The 20,201-nt window shown below is 48.8% G+C and overlaps 1 long non-coding RNA gene across 1 annotated transcript; it reads right to left on the reverse strand.

The window, feature by feature from the left end:
• Nucleotides 1-1,067: 1,067 nt before the first annotated feature.
• On the reverse strand, nt 1,068-18,533 carry LOC137203954 (uncharacterized). The gene is made up of 4 exons (XR_010933382.1): nt 17,524-18,533; nt 13,252-13,324; nt 5,784-5,962; nt 1,068-2,025 (listed from the first exon to the last, which is right to left on the reverse strand). It is a non-coding gene; the product is annotated as an uncharacterized lncRNA (long non-coding RNA).
• Nucleotides 18,534-20,201: the final 1,668 nt, after the last annotated feature.

Below are 20,201 nucleotides of genomic sequence, written 5' to 3' on the forward strand. Positions count from 1 at the left end.
TTTATGCCGCATATTCCGGTCCTCAAAAATGCCAACCAAAGAACTGCTGTGCTTTATTCCACAACGTGCACAAAACCGCTCCAGAATAAAAATGCCTAACACCACCACAAACAGGAGTCACTGAATACAGTGTTTTTTTTTTAATAAATTTATTTATTTTTTTTATTTTTGGCCGCGTTGGGTCTGTTGCTGCGCGTGGGCTTTCTCTAGTTGCGGTGAGCGGGGACTACTCTTTCTTGTGAAACGCGGGCTTCTCATTGCGGTGGCTTCTCTCGTTGCAGAGCGTGGGCTCTAGGCACGCGGGCTTCAGTAGTTGTGGCACGCGGGCTCAGTAGTTGTGGCTTGCGGGCTCTAGAGTGCAGGCTCAGTAGTTGTGGCACACGGGCTTAGTTGCTCTATAGCATGTGGGATCTTCCTGGACCAGGGCTCGAACCCGTGTCCCCTGAATTGGCAGGTGGATTCTCAACCACTACGCCACCAGGGTAGCCTTAGTTTTTAAAAATGTTTTACAGTTCTTTTTTCCTCAGAATACGGCCCGACCAGGGACGTAAAGTCAAATGATTGCATTTTATAGTCACCTGAAAGAGTTCCTTTCTAGATAGTTACGCCAGTGGTTCAAGACCCAGTTCTGCTCAGTTGTTTCATTTTGCTCTCAACACTTAGGAAGCACACCTTGAAATTTAATTTTTTGCCATCGGTATGTAAAATATTTTCATGATTCCCAAGGTAAATATACAAAACAAGGTGAATTTATTAGTAGACTGACCTTAACATGTGTGGGTCCTGGGACAAGGTTACAGACAGAGGCCCGCATTCTATGTGGACATGTATTTTAAAGTAATAAATCAAGCCAACAAATTCTTAAATAGAATATGTCCCATCCTCTTCTCAGAGAAGCACTTCCTCACAGACATGGAGGCCAATTTCCAGGTAGAATTCCTGGCTACTTAGAGCTCCACACTGGAACGTGGCGGCACAGGACAGCCTGCCGCTCACTGCCCCTCCTGGTCCCATTCCCCCCACCCCCGCTTCCCCATAGCTCAGGGGGCCTTGCACACACACATGTGGACACGCCAGCCCTAGTCAGCCTTCAGGAGGATGAACCCTGAGACGGGGCCCTCGAAGTGGGCTTGGGGCCACGTGGGTAGGGAGTTCCAGAGTCCTGTGATCTAGAAAGGAGGGTGTTGGCTCCCCGTAACTCAGCCCACGGGGTCCTCACCCCCCAGGCCCGGGCAGGGACTCCTCGCACCCAGGCCCACAGGCAGTCCTGACGGACAAGCCAAGCATCTCTCCCTGTCCTGCAGCCCTGCAGTCTTCGGTTTATCGTTCCAGTTTATAAATAGAAGCACATTTTATATGTAAACAGACTATATCTTCACACACACACATATACACACAGACGTCCTACCCTGTGGCTGGGGATGGCAGGGAGTGGACAGGAACCTGTGATCACAGATCTCCTCCCCGCAGATAAGGGCCCTGCTGAGCCCAAGCAGCAGTGAGGCCACCAGCGGGCAGCGAGCACGGGGAGACCGCTTCCCATCACTTTGGGATGATTCCGTCAAAGGAAGCAAATACGACTTTAATTCACATTAACCAGTAGGAAAATACAGTCTTCTCCGTGTACCAACATAAGGCAAATTCGACATAAGAGACACAGATTCAGTTCAGCTCCACTGCCTTGAACCGATCGCTGGCCTGACCAGCCTCTCTTTCCTTTGCGAACGCCTCACGTGATTACGCACCCCCCCCACCCCACCCCCGCCTCTCCAGGGAGCGGGACCACGAGAAGGAACCCAGGTCGTTTGCCCCACGGCCGTCTCGCAAGCTGCCAGCTCAGCACCACCCTTTCCGTGTTGGTCCACAAGCCCCATGTTGGGAAACCACTTTACCTTCTTCAGCTCCATTCCCCACCCCCGCTCTCATCCGAGGTGAAGAGGGTGCTTCACAGGCGACAAGCTGCCAGCTTTCCACTGAAGCCCCGGGTCCTCAGCCGTCGGGCGACAGAGGCTTAAACTCCCCCTGCTGAAAGACGATGAGGGAGGAAATCACAGAGAGTGGAAGCTTAATGGGTATACAGTGTCAGTGCTACAAGGTGAAAAGTTTTGGAGATCTGTTTCACAGTAATGGGAATATACTCAGTATTACTATAAATGGTACTGTTGAAAATGGTAAAGATGGTAAATTTTATGTTATGTGCTTTTTACCATAATAAAAATCATAATAGCATAAGACACACACACACACGCACGTACGCACACACACACCCAAAGACAGGAGGATGCAATCCGAAAAAAAAATCAGCATCTGAGACGCGAATCAGTCCATGTGTCTTTTCTATCACTAAAAAGGAACTGGATTTGGCATGGACACCCCTAGGGGACAAACGAGTCCCCTCTGGACACTGCGGTACCCGTCGTGGCCGCCAGGTGGCCTGGGGGGTCGGAGGGAACGCTCCTCTCCAGCCAGGAAAGCTGAGAGAATTAGGAAACCTATGAGCCAGACCAGAGGTGTTTTTGTAAATATAAATAAATAAAAATATATATTATTTAAAACAGTGTAAATTTTGGGCTTCCCTGGTGGCGCAGCAGTTAAGAATCCACCTGCCAAGGCAGGGGACACGGGTCCAAGCCCTGGCCCAGGAAGATCCCACATGCCGTGGAGCAACTAAGCCCGTGCACCACAACTACTGAGCCTGTGCTCTAGAGCCCGCGAGCCACAACTACTGAGCTCACGTGCCACAACTACTGAAGCCCACACACCTAGAGCCCATGCTCCACAACAAGAGAAGCCACCACAATGAGAAGCCCGCACACCACAACGAAGAGAAGCCCCCGCTTGCCACTAGTAGAGAAAGCCCACGTGCAGCAACAAAGACCCAATGCAGCCAAAAATAAATAAACAAAATAAATAAATTTATTAAAAAAAAAAAAAACAGGGTAAGTTTCACTTATAAGAACAACGTGGTGTCAACTCACTAAGAACTCAACCTCTCGTAAACTACCACCTAACCTTGTCTTGGGTTGAAAAACTCTCTGATTTTGTGCAGAATTAGGAATCTCAGGAGCAACACTCACTTTGTATCAGATCTCTCATTAGCCTTACGGGAGAGAGGCCTCCCTTTGGCTGCCTAAGTAATAATTAGCAAAGCTTTGCTGGAGGTTTTTGAAGTCTCTTTCCTGAGAGAAAACCAACAGTCCCTCTGTTATGGGCTTTTATCCTCTATCCTTTGTTTTCTCTCCATTTACGTAATTAAAAAAAAAAATCTCCGTGAAAGTATGGCAGCCAGAACAAGGCCCTACTGTACAGCACAGGGAACTATATTCAATGTCTTGTAATAAGCCATAATGGAAAAGAATATGAAAAAATATATACATGTATAGCTGAATCACTTTGCTGTATGCCAGAAACTAACACAACACTGTAAATCAACTATATTTCAATAAAAAAGAATTAAAAAAAAAAAAAAGCATGGCAGCCAGGCCAGGCTGCCATAACCCTCTTCATGACCAGCTACCCAATCAGGAAGAAAGTTCCCTTGGTTTCCAAGGGCAACCGCCACTCGGCCTTGGCTCTGTAAGGTCTTCTCACAAACCATTGCTTCACTAGGATTGAAGAGATTTTCTTTGTTCAAGAAGGACGTCCCTCCTTCATACCTTTTTTTTTTTTTTTTTGCAGTACGCGGGCCTCTCACTGCTGTGGCCTCTCCCGTTGCGGAGCACAGTCTCTGGACGCGCAGGCTCAGCGGCCATGGCTCACGGGCCCAGCCACTCCGCGGCATGTGGGATCTTCCCAGACCGGGACACGAACCCGCGTCCCCTGCATTGGCAGGCGGACTCTAAACCACTGTGCCGCCAGGGAAGCCCCCTCCTTCATACTTTTAACTTCATCCTGAAACCTCGGACCAATCTGCTTCATTTCCTTTCCAAATATGCAACCGTTTTCAACGGAACAGCTGGTAAATATGCAGGACTCAGCAGTCTCCTCTCAACCGGCAAGTGAAGGTCAACCCACAGGGCTGCTCGGCCGGGATGTTAATAATATCACTTGTAGAAACAGCTTTTCTACATAAGACAGCTGGTAAAAAGACCCTGTTTGCTCAAGATGGCATCATAAATGAATCTCAATTGGAGGTCCTCTGCATGGAGATGTGACTGCACAATAAGTCAGACAAAGCAACTGTCGTAGCCTCCACACCCTCCATCCTCCCTTCTTCCTCTTTTCTGTGGTGGCCACATGCGCAGCACCAGATAACCGTGACAATCCTGTTCCCCAACTTCCCAACTTCTCTTGCAACTAGGGGTGGCCCTATGATCCACTCTGGCCAGTGGATCCAAATGGAAGTAGGTTGAGAACATTTCCGGGAAAACTTTACTTTTCCTATTAAAGGGATAGACATGGCTTGTTTGACTCCTCGCCTCCCTTCTTTCTGCCTTGACTTCAGACATGATGTCTGGAGCTATAGCGTCTGTCTTGCAACCAGGAGGCAAAGGAAAGGCTTGGGTGAGCATCACAGATTAAGGGAACCAGGGGCAGCAAGCCCTACCTCTGAACACCTGCTTACATGAGAAAAGTACGTGTTGAAGCCGCTTACGCTGGCTTTCTGTTCCTTGCAACTTCACACGATTCTGAGTGAGACACACCATGCCTGGCATACTTTCCACTAACTCTGCCGTCTCTGAAGGAATCTAGAGCTGAAGGAGCAGCATTTCTGCTCACCTCCTCTCTCCACCTTCTCTCCTTTGTAGGGCAAACTCATACAAACCCAAGCTGGGTAGATGAAACTGTGAAATTCTCCAATTTGACCCAGGGATTTTTGTCACTGCCAGGTTAAATGGGTGACGACTGATATCCAAAGAAAATCATGGGACTTTATGTCAAAGACGTTAAAGGACCTGCCCATTCCAAAGCCAGAACATCTGCCCCCTGGGTGGGAGGAACCCTCCCCGGAGCCAAAAACTCAACCCCGACCAGGTGTCCTCGTCAGAGGGACAGGAGGGTCCGTCCAGCCACCCCTGAAGCATCCACTAGGCGGTGCCACAGGCCAGAGGAGCTCTGTGTACGCAGAACACATCTGAACGGGGCCTGAGTGGATTATTTTGAAGAAATCCTCAATACTGCCTGGTTCCGGCAGCCTATTCAGCACCGATTCCTGAGCTTTAAGAAAAACGGTGGGAAAAGGACCTGGAATGGATGTGGCATAATCATAGACACGAATGATGGTTTTCATAATAATAACCTCCGAAGGGGTCAGGGCAGCGTTATCATTAATCCCATTTAACTGACTTTTGACGCTGAAGCTGACGGGGTATCTTGCCTTGGAGTCCCCGCTTCCATGCCGCTCCCCTATATCACAGGACATTCACCCGGACTCCCTTCCGCCACCACAGCAGGGTGCTCACCAGGCAGCCAGGCTCCAGGGCGCTGACGGGGCAGGTTTACCAGCAGCAGGATGGCCGTTCTAAGCGGGGTGGCATCCTCTCCCTTCACGCTGCCCAGTGGGCGAGCTGGGCCAGGATGCCCCAGCCTGCTGGTTCCCTCTGTCTTCCTTTTGCCTGCGGCCATGGGCACCCCCATCACTGCTACTTCCTCTGGCGGCCACGTCTAGACGTGGGGCACTGGGTCTCTGTTGGAGACGCTTCAGCAGGCAGAGGAGGGGGTGCCCCGGCACGAGCATTTGGGATGAATGTTGTATGGACGGTGTGGGCTGTGGCCGGGCCCTGTGTTCAGACCTCCAGCTGCCAGCACGACCACCAAGGGGCGTAGCAGAAGAGCAGACCCACCTTAGTGAGGTCCAACTGAGCTGGGGGTCTCTGTCCTTGGTGGGAAGAGAGATCTCTCCTGGGACCAGCAAAGGTGTTTTTGATTCTGGTGGGTGACGCACATGAGGAGAAGACCTGACTCATGAAGTTCCATCTGTGGGCCTTGGCAATGTCGATTCGAGTCCTTTGTTTCTTTTCACCTTTAAAATTGAAAACAAAATTAAAAAGGGAACCACAGGTGTATTAGACTGCTAGGGCTGCTATACCAAAGTCCCAGTATAAGCCTGGGGGGCTTAAACAACAGACACTTATTGTCTCCCCGTCCTGGAGGCTGGAAGTCCCAGATCAAGGTGTGGGCAAGGTGTTTCTCCTGAGGCTTCTCTCCTTGGCTTGTGGATGGCCGCCTTCTCCTGTGGGCTCACATGGTCGTCCCTGTGTCTGTCTTCTTCTCATAAGGACCCCAGTCATATGTAATAGGGCCCACCATGCTGACCTAAGTTAACCTCAGTTGCCTCTTTAAAGACCCTCTTTCCAAAAACAATCACATTCTGGGGACTTCAACATATGAATTTGGCGGGGGGTGGGGGGACACAGTTCAGCCCATAACACGACTCATGTGATTACACTGGCCCCACCCAGATAATCCAGGATAATCTTCCGATCTTAAGGTCTATAACCTTAATGATACCTGCAAAGCCTCTTCTGCCATAGAACACAACCCAGTTACAGGTTCCAGGGATTAGGACGTGGGCATCTTTGCGGGGAGGCCCTTCTGCCTTCTCCATCATGCCGAGTGCTTTACATACCTTACCTCACTTGTATATAGCCAGATTTTCCTACTCTCCCCGATTCCTAGCTGCAAAAACTGAGACACAGAGAAGCTAGGAAGGACCCCAAGTCCCATTTATCACTCCACAGTTGATAAATGGTGAGAATGTGGTCCAGCCACAGCCTGACTATAAGGCCTGCCCGTTCTAACTGCCGCCCAGTAAGGAGTCTTCAGCCATAAGGGTGGCTGCAGTTCTGGAATCTGAGGGCTACTCTCCCCCGGCATAGAAATGGGGTAAAGGGACACGCCCCTCCTCTCTCGCCCACTAGCCTCCCTGAGGCTGCATGGTCTGAACCCCTCCCCTCAACGCCGGTCTCCCTGAGTCTGTGCTTCTTCCCTAGAATCCACCCACCACAGCGTAGCCAGAGCCATGGTTTAAGTCACAGATCTGATTTTGTCACCTCTCTGCTTAAAAGCCTTCCACAGCCCCCCAGTGCTCCCAGACTGCTATAGACTGTGTCCCCCCGAGATCCACATGTCAAAATCCTAACCCCCAAGCTGATGGTATTAGGAGGTGGAGCCTCTGGGGTGATGAGGCCATGAGGGTGGAGCCTGCAGGGATGGGATTAGTGCCCTTATAAAAGGGACCCCACAGAGCTCCCTCGCTCCTTACACCATGTGAGGATGCAGGGAGAAAATGCTGACCCAGGAGAGGACCCTCACCCGACCATGCTGCCACTTGGACTTCCAGCCTCCAGACTATGAGAAATCAATTTCTGCTGTTTATAAGCCACCCTGCCTGTGGTACAGACTTGTTTGCTATGACAGCTTGAATAGACTAAGACACGATAAAGACCAAAAGCCACAATATGTTTTTTTTGCTGGGACTCTTGATTTAAAGCTATGAAAACCCAATGCCACGTCAGAAAACAGTTTGGTAATTCCTCAAAAAGTTAAACACAGAGTTTCCATATGACCCAAGGATTCCATTCCCAGGCATATACCCAAGAGAATTATAAACATGTTCAAACAAATACATGTACACACATGTTCAGAGCAGCATTAGTCACACTAGCCAAAAGGTGGACACAACCCAGGTGTCCATCAACGGATGAATGAATGAGCAAAATGTGACATATACATACAGTGGACGTTATTCAGCCACAAAAAGGATCAGGTACTGATACATGCTACGACATGGATGAACCTTGAAAACACTGAGTTTTCAAGTGATGAGAATACAGACACAAAAGGTCACATACTGTATGATTCCATTCACATGAAGTACCCAGAACAGGCAAATCCAGAGACACAGAAAGCTGATCGATTGTCAGCGGCTGGGTGGGGAGGGGAAGGGAATAACTGCTTCACGGGTATGAGGTTTCCTTCTGGGGCGATGAAAATGTTTTGGAACTAGATAGAGGTGGTGGTTGTACAACATGGTGAAGGCACTAAATGCCCCTGGATGGCTCACTTTAAAGTGGTTAATTTTATTTTATGTGAATATCAGTTAAAAAAACCATGGAAGGAAGGAAGGAAGGGAGGGAGGGAGGGAGGGAGGAATTTATTGGCTCACGTAAATGTGAAGTTGAAGAAAGAGCCTCAGCTAAATGATGGACTGAAATGGTACAATGGGGGGTTTCCATCATTGTGTCACCTTGTCTCTGATGTGCCTCAGCCTCCACTAGACAGGCAGGGTGACAAACCTTCAGCCTCAGACACCAGTGCTCCCAGCCCAGAACCCCAGCAGAAGGACACAGCCCAGTTCTGTCTTCATATCCCTGTGGTCTAAATAATCAGCTAACTCCACATACACCCAATATGCAATAAGGGAGAAGTTTGGGGGCTGTGATTTCTTTGAGGGTTCAATTTCTTTAAAGGAGGGGAGTTTATTTTGGACTTTCATTTCTCAGCAAAAAAGGGAGGGGTAATATTGGTCAAGATCTAGTTGGAAGAAATCGACCACCATGATTATCTGAATGGGGAAATTTAATATTAAGAACTGTTAACCAAAACTATTAAAAGGGGTATAAGAGGACTGGAGAGGGTCCAGCAGTAGCAGGTGCAAAAGGGCCTGACACTGTCTGGTGGAGGGAGAGTGGACATAGGGGACAAGGGCTGGGAGGGGGTCACCCCCAACCAGGGCTAGGACTCCCACCTATTCAGGAGACCCTGCGCGACAGGGAGCATGCAGCCAGCTGGAGAAGCAGCTCGCTGGGGCGGGGGGTGGGGCAGCTGTCTAGGCCCTTCACTGAGGAACAACAGCAATGCAGGGCCGGCACCCGGAAGGGAAGGGTCTTCCTGGCCCCGTGGTCCATCTGTTGCCCTCTGTTGAGGAACCCTAATATTCCTCCAGCCTGCAAAAAAAGAATATTCCCCCAGCCAGCTGGGGTCCAGCTCCAGTGTCACAGGCAGAGCAAAGAAGGATGGATTTGGGGCTGAGAGATGATAAACTAATAACTGAAACGGGGATTTCATTGGTTGGGGCTTTCGTTTCTCTGGTGAAACACAAATGGGAGCGGGTCCCTGTTCTGGGCCTCGTGTCTGGACAACTGATCACAGGGTCTCTCCCTGGTTAGGAAGGTGGGCATGGAACTGGGCGTGGGGACTTGGGGTCTGATGTGCAGTGTGCTCTTGGCTTTAACTGATGTCCATTCTGACCTATTTTGGGGACACGAGCTGAACTTCCCACTGCACTGATCCTGCAGGAATATGAGCGGTTCGCAGAGTAACACAGAGGAGGGAGTTGTCGCTCTCCACCTCCCTCTAGAGGGTGGGGGAGAGGGGTTCTCGCTTGGCTTTGTGCAGCTCAGGCTGGGCTGTGGCTGCTGGAGGAGAGGTCACTGCTCATCTGGACACCCCGGGGCCCTTCTCTTCAGGCTGCGGTGGGACAGGGTCGATGGCCGAGCCTGGCCACCGTGCTCGTCTCTCTTCCCTGCTGCTGTACCTGGTGCGCTTTGCTTTGCTCTCCTGCATGAGGCACCAGGGTAGAAGGGGATAAAATCCCCTCTCAAGGTTGTGGCTGCAGGGGAGAGAGGCTCCTGCTGAGTCCACGCCAGCTTGGTGGGACAGGCCTGCACAGTGAGACCTGTGCTCGCCCAGCCGCTGTTACAGTGGCACCTGCTTCCCCGTGTGCTCCGTACGAGGGCCGCCCCCTCGATACAGGGCAGGCAGAACAGGCTAAGACAGGTCTGCGCAGTCCTGAGCTCTCTTCACCTGATAATACTGATGATGGTCACCACAGCTATTCAGTAGACCCGCCGTCGGCAGACCCAGTCTTGACTCTAACACGCCTTGCGAAGGCCAGGCTAGAGAGTGCTTGCACTGCACTTAGACGACGCACGCTTTGCATCCAAATCCCAGCAGTGCTGCAGCAGATCTCAGAGGAACCTGATCCACCGGATTCAGGATGACAGATCACACAAACTTAGCACACGCCTGGCACTGAATCTGGCACAGAGTAGATTCCATGGACGTACGCACGAATTAATGGACATTCGGGAAAACTCGCGGCGATGGACAGCATATGCTCAGGTTGTGTTCAAGTGCTAAATAAAAGAGGAAAATCTAATCCTTCATCCATCATCCAGTCGGATGGTAAACCGATCACTTCCCCAAACAGCACTTCCCTTCAACAAACAGTGGCCATAAAAGCTGATGAACAGACTTAGTGGAAAGAAACATGGGCCACAGCATATAACGTGAGCCGGGGCAGCTGCCCGCCAGGCACCCCGGGGCCCCCAGCCCTGCGCCAAGTCGGCAGCTCCCGTCCAGCTGAACAGGGGGCTTACATAGCAACACAAAATCGATGCCACTGGTTGGTCAACCAAATAGTGATCTCACCGAACGACTCTCAGGCCACAGATGCGCTCCTCTGAGAGGGGAGAGGACAGATCAGTCTGGGGATGCAGATCCACACTCCCCGAGTTACCAAGTTTACAGTCAGCCACCAAACAGAGTGCTCCGGGGCGGAGAGAACCACTAGTGCAGGCTCCTCATTCAGTGACGGACGTGGGGAGGGCCCTTCACGTGGAGAGCCTGACTCTGGACGCTGGATTTCTCTATTGAGAACCGGCCACCAAGACCAGGCAGGCCGCCTGCACCAAGGTTTCGTCCTGGATTTAAAAACATTCTTTTCCCTGCAGACCTCTGAGCGGGGACTGAAAAGAATTGCAACGAGGCCCTTGGTGTCAGACAGAATTAATACGACTCACCCCTCCTGCTGGGTCTCGGCAGGACACTTGACACCAAGACCACAACCACTCAACTCCTTTCCCGGGACTGGGTGTCAAGGCTGCGAGCTTGGTTAAGCTCCGAGGAGGATTGGCAATAGAATTCGAGTTGACGGTTTTTTTTTGGGGGGGGGGGGCAGTTCTTTTTCTACTTTCTTTTCACCTGTAAGTAGAGTCCAATCAACTGCTCAAACACGCATTTTTTCCAGGGCTAAAAAAGTACATACAAACCAGGACTCGGGGGAGACTGGACACACAGAGACTCCATTAAAGCCACTGAAGGAGACAGAGCTTGGCAAACAGGAATTTCTACTTCAGTTCCAGCAGCCTCGGGTGGTGGAGGCATGTAACAAAGATCAGGCAGAGTGAGGAATGGTCTTATCAGAAAGTCATCGTAGGTTGCCTGAGCATTTATTATGTGCCGACGCCATGTTGGGCAATGAAAAACAATTCAGGGCAAAGAAAAGACTGAGAGGCTGTTTGAAGGCAGTCAGGCCCTTGGAATGATGGACCGTTATTCTCCGAGCCTGTCTGAGGGCCGGTCAAATCCTTCACCTTCCAAATAAAGAAAACGAGGTACAGAGACAATGAATTAAATGTAGCCTTTCCAAAAAATAGTAAGTCTGTGCCTGTTTCTACACCACAGGAGTATTGTGTCTGGAAACCCCTGATTTCATCTGGCTTCAAATCAGCCATGGGACTGTCTTGGTCAGCTCGGGTTGCTGTAACAAATATATCAGAGGCTGGGTGTCCTAAACAACAAACACTCATTTCTCACAGCTGTGGAGGCTGTTGATTCTGTGACTGGTGAGGGCTGCTTCCTGGTTTGCAGATGGTGCCTTCCTGCTGTGTCCTCACATTACAGAAGGGGCTAGAAAGTGCTCTGGGGTCTCTTTATAAGGACACTAATTCCATCATGAGGGCTCCACCCTCATGACCTCATCACCTCCCAAAGGCCCCACCTCCTGATACCATCACACTGTGGGGTTAGGATCTCAACAGATGGATTTTGGGAGGACACAAACATTCAATCTATAACATGGACCAAGCAACATGGCCTGAGCACCCCTGATGGTAGACAGAAGGGGCTCTCCTCATTCTTCGTGGGTGTAGCATAGAAGTCTGGGGTCCTACAGTATCTTTTTCTACATCAAGCTAATAGAGACCTGCTATCTAATTTTTTTCACACTTATATTTTTCCCCAAATGAAAACCTCTTTCCTTACTACTAAATAATAAAACTTACATTCTTAAACGTCTCCCCTTTGTCCAACACTGTACCAAATGTTTTATACTTAACTCTCACAACACCTCTAAGAGGTTGGCATCCCATCTTGTGGATGAGGACACAGAGGCTCAGAGAGATTAAATCACCTGCCAAAAGCCACACAGCTGGCCACGATCCAGTCAACTCCCACGCCCATGTATGCCCCTTCCAGTATTAGCAAAACTCTTACAGATTTACTGGCTGCACATAAGTGGGCCGTCGTGACCTCTTCCACGGCGGTGGGAGCAGATGGAACAGATGAACAAACTCTACTCCGCCAACCTTTCTCTGGCCAAGGCTGCTCTCAGAGACAGTGCCGGGGAGCAAATGCTGCTCCCTCCCAACAACAGGAGGGCGGGCAGCTGTTTCCTGGAGGGGTTGTGATGGGGTGGCGCCAGGCCCCTCTGGCTGCCATGCACAAAGGTGGCTCAGGCCATGGGGCTCTAAGGGCCCCTGAGATGGAGGGATGATGGCTGTGGCAGCAGCAGCCGCTGCCCCTGGCATGTCACAGGCTCCTTGCAAATGCCTGGATTCAGGTTCAGATGGGAACAGAAATGAGACACCTGAGTTGATCCCTGCATGCCTCCACCAGGGTCCATCTGGTCAATCAGTGAGCTTACTTCATAAGGTTCTGAAGGAATGAAATGGAGCAGCACCTAGAATGACACAAGGCTCTAAATGACAGTGTGACGTGTTCATTAGTGTGAATACAACTGCACTCCCACTAGTCAGGGTCCCCATCAGACACAGACCTCTGGGGGCTTCAATTCTTGGCCAAAAGTTTAAGAGCTGTGATCTCTCTGTAAGACATGACTAAAGTATATCCAACAAACTAATCACACACCATCCTTACTGAGAGAGAGAGAGGATTAAAAGAATAGAGTTGGAGGCGTGGGGGAATTCCTGGGAAAGAGTGAGAGGGGGTTTTCTGAGGATGGGCCCCTGTCTCTTGGTGTGGGAATTCCCAGATAAGTTTAGGGATATTAGAGGAAAGTTTCCTTGTGGCTTTGGAACCTCATAGTAAAAGCTGGAAGGACTTTGAGGAAAGTGTCCTTGAAAACTTGAAGAGCCTTGAAAAACTGTTTATAGAAGCATGACTGTCTTTGAGGTGGCCTCAGGTAAGGGATTAAAGAAAAGGGAAAAATCTTACTGGAAATTGTTATGTAGTAGAGACAGAAACTTTACCAGCACTGTTGCCTTATAAGGAAGATAGAAAACGTACCTTAGGCATGGGGTGGTCTAGCAAAGGAGATGGCCCAAGCAGAGTACTGAAGAGTGATTTCTTCTTGCTGCTTCTGGTAAAAAGTGAGACAAGAGAGATGAGCTAAAGGCAGGACTGTTAAAAAAAAAGAGAGGCAGCACTTCCTGCTTTTGAAAATTCTCACCTTCTCCAGATGGCAAATGATGTTAAATCTAAAGGGCTCTTAGGTAAAAATCAAGTACAGGCACCATCAGGAAAATCTGGTCTAAAGATGAACCCAAGAGTGTGACTGTGCCTTAGTCGGCTCGGGCTGCCATACAAATAACAAATGCCACAGACTGAGCACTTCAACAACCCTGTCCTTTCAGGGCATATATTGGAGCTATTTGTAGGTGAAGCTTTTTTTTTTCTCTAATGGAGTGAGCCCCCCACCCCGCACTGAGATTCACAGGTCATCCACAAGGTTTTTAAGAGAATTATATTGGAAGAAGCACTGACAGCTTGAGCTGAAACGGACAGACAGCACAAACTGAAAAGATGTCTTTGGACCCTGAAACTTGTACAAGGCAGAAGCAGGCTGAGAAAACTACACAAATACAGGAAAAGGAAGGATGACTCAGAGGGTAAAACCAAAAGCCTGCAGAGTAAATCCAAGAGCTGTGGAAAATTATTCCCAGGAAATGTCAATTTGTACCCTACTGGATTTCAGAATTGCTATGAACCAGTGACTTCCGTGCATCCCCAATTTCCAACTCTGTTGAACAGGAGGGTCTTCAGTAATTATGCTATGCTTGTCCTATTATTGCAGATAACTTGTCTCTCTAGTTCACAAATTTCAGACCTGGCTTTGAGGATTCAAGGAACTACACCTAAGGAGCCTCAAGAACATCTGGATCTAATTTGGATAATGAAATTCTGGACTTCAAACTGATACTCTACTGCATTGGGGGCCCTGGGGGAGGCTAAGCACATTTTGTGAGTGGGTAGGACGTGAATCACTGGGGCACAGAGGGAGGATGTTGGTAGCCAGCCTCTAAGACTTCCCCCAATGATCCCCGTCCTCCAGTACTCTTGCCCTTGTGTCACCTCTTCCCACAATGAATAGGACTGACTAATGTGACCAACAGGATGTAACTTCTAGGTCTTAGCAGACGCTGTGACTTTCCCCTATTCTCTCCTGGATCACTTGCTCTGGGGGAAGCCAGCTGCCATGTCATGAGGAAACTCACGCAGGTATGTGGCGAGGTCCCCATGGTGAGGACTGAGGCCTCCTGCCAATAGTGACCATTGGCTTGTCACCCACATAAGGGAGTCATCTTGGAGAGCAGATCCGCCCAGGCTCCTACAGTTGGCTGTAGTCCTGGCCGATTGCAATCTCATGAAAGAACCCAAGCTAGATCATTCTACTAAAATGCTCTTGAATTCCCAACCCACAGAAGCTGTGTAACATAACAAATGTTTATTATTTGTTTAAGCCACTAAGATTTGGGATAATTTGTTACCCAGCAATAGATAACTATTACAGGATTGAAATGAGCACATCAAATACTTCATTCAATTCATTAATGAATGATGGAAATAGTAATATAATTCCAGGAACACTTGGGGAACTTGATATTTATAGCAATTTCATAAAGGACTGTTAGAATTTGAGTGCTAGGTTAATACAAAATAGTACAAAACTGGTTAATGCCCTAGGGAATAATAAACTGAAACCTTTGGGGTTATCTTTTTGAGTTAACACTGAAATGACATGCCATCACCTTTTGCCTCATTTTCAAGTCTTAAATACTTTTTCTTAATAAGCAGATGTGATCCAGGAACTGAGAAAGGGAACTCCCACTTGACTGACTGCTTCTAAGGAAAGGGGGTCCCGGTAGCTGCTGCCACCCCAGCTGAGACTGCATGTGTGACGTGGCCTCCCTCACCTCTGCTCAGAGGGGACAGAAATGAATGGGTAAAGAGGGCGGATATGGCCGGGGTGGAGCATGGGCTGAGAGCTCCCAAGGGTAAACAGCATGGGACTATATACAGACTTGTCTCTGAGCAGCTTTGGCAGGGTAGGTAGGAAGGACAGGTAGAGAGGGAAGGGGAGAAACAGGATGCCCAAATAGAATCCCAGTCCCTAACTAAGGTTTGGGGGGTTTTGTTTGTTTCGTTACCTTTTAAAAATCATCTTAAACATGTAAGCAGTATTTACCTAGTAAAAAGAAGAAATTTGAATTCACCTTTGGGACAGACTGATCGTCTTTGTTTTGGGAAGAACTATTAAGTGGACATTTGATTATGAAATATAAAGCAGACATCATGCTTCTTGTTGAGTCTGTTGGCCTGAATGCGCGTGTTTGAGGCTGAGAAGCTCCATATTCTATGCGGAGTAAACGGCAGAAACAGAATTGTTCCTGAAAAAGTAGTAATTGGTGGGCTAGGGGCTAAGGAATGGGTTTGCAGTAGCTGTACCTGCAGCCTGCAGGTGGCACACCTGCAGGAGGCCAGGCTGGGTTGGAGAATTCTATCATAAAGGAGAGAAGAAAGTCCAGAGCAGGGACCTGGGTAGCTTGCTGTCTCTGTCAGCCTTTGGGAACGCTGTTGGACACACTTGTTTTTTAAGGCTCACGTTGGAAAATCATGTTCTAATGGACCTTCTTGTCAGGTACCAGAAGGCATGGGAGCATTCCTGAGGCTAAGGGTGGGGGCGGGTTTATCTCTCAAACACAAGGGCCATTTCTGTTGTCAGTCATCCTGGGGAGAGGCTGCTCTTGAGACAGGAAGTGAGGATTAGGGAGGCTGGCCTCTGAATGCAGAGACGGGACAAGCACAAAGCCCTCCCAGGGAGGAAGTGGCCCCTCCTCCCCATGAGGGTCACCTGGCAGCAGGTGTGGGGGGAGCTCTGTAAAGGACCCCCAGGACAGACCCACCTAGAGGCTCTAAGGGAAGTCCCATCCAGTAGGGTTATCTGTTACCTGTGCTGTACCTCCTTCCCCTTCTCTCACTCACACTCGTCAACACAGTCTGGTTCCTGTTGTGGTGTCAGAATTTAAGGGAAAAGCCTGTTCTGTACCTGAAACGCAGGGCTGAGTGCCAAAGCTAGCGTGTTGGTGAGGGCAGCAGCCTGACAGGGAGGGACGGTGGCCCAGCTCAGTGACAGAGCATGAATAAGACACCACAATGCCAAATTTGGACGCTGGAGAGATCTCAGGATTGAGGGGCTGGACAGGGAAGGGACCCAGATTAACAATCCACAAATTGACAAGTAGCTGCGAAATTCACAGCAAGATGAAGTGTGGCTTAATTGGTGATCACCTGGCCATGCGGGCTATTGGTGAATGAGACAGAGGATGGATGATGGTAGATAGGCAGGCAGGTAGAGGGACAGGTATAGGATGGATGGATGGATGGATGGATGGATGGATGGATGGATGGATGGATGGATGGATGGATGGGTGGGTGGATGGATGGACGGATGGACGGACGGATGGATGGATGGACAGACGGATGGATGGATGGACAGACTGATGGATGGACAGATGGATGGATGGATAGGCAGGCAGCTGATGTATAGACAGATGGAGATATAGGTATAGAATGGATGGTGAAGGAGTTCAGAGGATGTCCCCCCAAAATATGCCACTCAGGCATACTGATTCTTTTGAATTAAAGGCACTTGAGAAATAGCAGGTATAACAAGGGCTCTCTAACTTTCCTTTTTCTTCCTGAAAGCAGGAGATAAACTCCCCTGTGAAAGGTGTCCTCCCTGTACCGGGAGAAAGGAAGATACTCTTATCACCAGAGATGGGGAATCTGAGGCCGAGAGTTCAGCCAACCCTTATCTTACTTCACCATTTACCACCTCTGGCCCAAAACCCTGTGTCTTGTCCATTCTTCACAAATGTATTGTTTCTTTGTCTAAAAGGTATAAAAGCTTTCTGCTCTGGTTGCTTCTTCAGGTCTTCATTCTCTTATGAAGGCTCCTATGTACATGTAACAGTTTACTAAAACGTGTATGCCTTTCTCCTGTTCATCTGTCTTTGTCCATTTAATTCTTAGACCCAACTGGAGACCTAAAGAGTAGAGGAGAATTTGTCCTCCCTTACAGACAGATAATGACGTATAGATAAATAGATAAACAGATATAAGTACAGGGTGGATGGATGGATGGATGGATAGACGACAGATAGAAAGAAAACTGCAGAGGAAACATTTACTTTCATTATCTTCCTAAAATGTGGACAAGCACAAAGAAAGGACATGAAAGTATAAGTGAACAGGAACTCCAGAATACAAATTACTTACTTTTGCTTGTCACACTCCAAGAGGAGTTTTAGAAGCAAAATTCAATGGTTTCCAATTTCCCCTTTTCTAGATTATCTGTGATGGATACTTTTCTCAGCAATTTCACCCAACACCAACCAGGAGATTGAAACTCAACAGAAAACAGAACTCAAAGAGCCAGAGCTGCCCGTTTCTGTCCCTGCCGACATACAGAAGAGCGGAGCGGAGGAGGTTATCCGGATGGGCCGAGGGGGAGGCTGGTCCCTGCAAGCTTCTCCTGAGCCCCGCACCCAGCCGTGTGGGGCCTTCTGGGTGGCTTCTTTGTCACCACGCTTCTCATTCCCAAAGGGAAGGGTATGATATTCTGCCAGCTTCCCTAGTGTGTGTCAAGCAGCTCAAACAGCCATTTGAAAGAATGCGGCTATTTGGGGATAAAAAACTCTATGCAGGGCCAACTACTGTCGCTTCATAACAGGACTGGGTCCCCGGAAACACGAGAGGCAAATCAGTTCTGCTGGGGAGCCAGAGAAGGCTTTTGTGATCCAAATGGAACCCAGTGGGCAGTTAAGAGCTCTAGTCCCCATGAAAGACCCCCGTGGAAAGTGCAGTCATATGCAACGTGCATATTTTTCTCTACAGAAAGCTGATTATCTACCATTTCCTGGAAACAAAGAAAAATTACTTGTAATTATTCTAGACTGAAAAAATAGCGACTTCTGGAAGTTTTCCACCTCCTCTCCTACAATGCCCGTTAACGGGTATGAGGAGGAAATAATACCGCGTGGATTCAGGGTACCGCGATAGATCAGAGCATGAGTCACGTCTTAAGAGGAGGTGGGCAAGAAGGATCTACCTTTAAAGAACTCTAATTAAAGCAATTACCACTGTTACCAAAATTACTGTTTTTAAAAGACTGAAGTCCTCTATTGGAGAACGATCACGTCAGAAAGCTGTGGGGAAGAAAAACCCACATGACCAGCACTATTAGGGAGAACAAAAGGCAAGCATTATTTAAACCCAGGTACTTAAATCCTCCCATGCCTCCATTCCTTGGTGGGAAGTCACCATTCCTGAAAGCCTGTCATACTTTTTAAGTTTTCAAAGAGCTGTCAGCAATATTCCAAGGGTGGGAGGTAAGCGCTGCTGAGTGTGGCGGGCGGGTCAGGCAGAGTGATGGCTGTTGCCTTTTCTCCTCCTGACAAGGTAGCATCCTGGGGCTTCTCGTTCCGGAGCAAGGAGTGGATGGACCGCTGCGGGGGTCTGAGATTCCGCACTCAGAATACAAAATTACAGGTGCACGAAGAAATGATAACAGGCAGGGCTGGCTGCCCTACAGGGGTAGGGGATGCTGGAAGGTAGTCTGGAGTCCATCTGGGTAACCTTTGTGCTCGTGGCCTGATGCTAATCTGATCGGGGGTTTGATGTTGGTGGGGACGCTCTCAAATGATGAGGGGAAGGACTGTGATTTTTATTTATTTTCAGTGTGCTGCAGATGGGTATTCTTTGTAAAGTGCCCTAAACATTAATGACTCGAACATGAAATACCAAAGCAAAGAGATACAAAATATAAGCCCCACTACTTCGGTGTTAGGTTCAACAGACATAAAAATTAATCTGTCCAACTGCCAGAAAACTTTCTAAAAGCTTACTCTCAATTTCCGTACTTACCCCACTGGGGACCATCAGGCCAAAGGCTGCCCTCCAAGTAGCTCTGATCTAGGACAGTGTATCCCAAAGTTGTTGCTGGAAAACGAAGTCACCCAACGTGATCATGGGAACATGGTTCCGATGGTCACATAAGAGGTGAAAATGCTACCTATCATTCTGGACATTCACAAGGCGTGGTGGCGTATTAAAGGCTCCGAGAAGTCCTGTTTCAAAAAAGGGAAAAAACTACTTTTATTGAGCCTAGTTTTCCAAGTTTATTTGCTCACTTTCTCTTTGTCTCCTTTTTAAGTTTGTTTACTTATGGATTTATTTTTGCATCATACGTACAACATTTGCCAAATTACATTCCACCATCACACGCTACGAGATGCGGGTCTGGGGTTTGCCCCCATGGGAATCTGCCCAGCCTGAGACACTGAGAAGTTAGTCATAATGCTGGACCCCAAAGTGGAAAGTACCCCAGCCTCGGCGAACCTTTGCCAGCCAGTCGGCCCCGCGGTGGTAATGCCTGGACCCAGTTGTAGACGGCGCCAAATGGTCCAAGGAATTGCTTCCGGTGAAACTCAGGTTCCTCTTTAATTGTTTAGCTGCAGCAACAGACAAGAGCTCCAGCTATTGGCACTACTCCATTTTGGCAACTGCCTCACACATTGAGACACGGTGGCCTTTAGCGGAAGTCTGTGCGTGGAATAAACTCAATCAAGTGTAAGGAGACTACAGGTTATCCTGGGAACTCCAGGGTACCAGCTATAGTAACACTGTTTATCCTTCCCCGGGCTCACTCAAGCTAGGCCCAGAATGGGTTTTCCTAATTAGCTGGCATCAGCCAACCATCCCATAGTGCAATCAATGTCCTTGCAGGAGGCTTTCAAACACCTCTTGGAAGTAGATTTGAATTCACTAAGACTCCCAATTCCCCTCTAACAAAACAATTACCTAGAGTTCGATTTCCGCACATAGAACCCCAAGTGCCTTCACACTGGGGTCAGTAGCACGAGAGGTCTGGTTTTGCCAGAACTGGTGTCACTACT

The sequence above is a fragment of the Pseudorca crassidens genome, chromosome 1 (genome assembly GCF_039906515.1).
Source record: "Pseudorca crassidens isolate mPseCra1 chromosome 1, mPseCra1.hap1, whole genome shotgun sequence".
Taxonomy (NCBI): Eukaryota; Metazoa; Chordata; class Mammalia; order Artiodactyla; family Delphinidae; genus Pseudorca; species Pseudorca crassidens.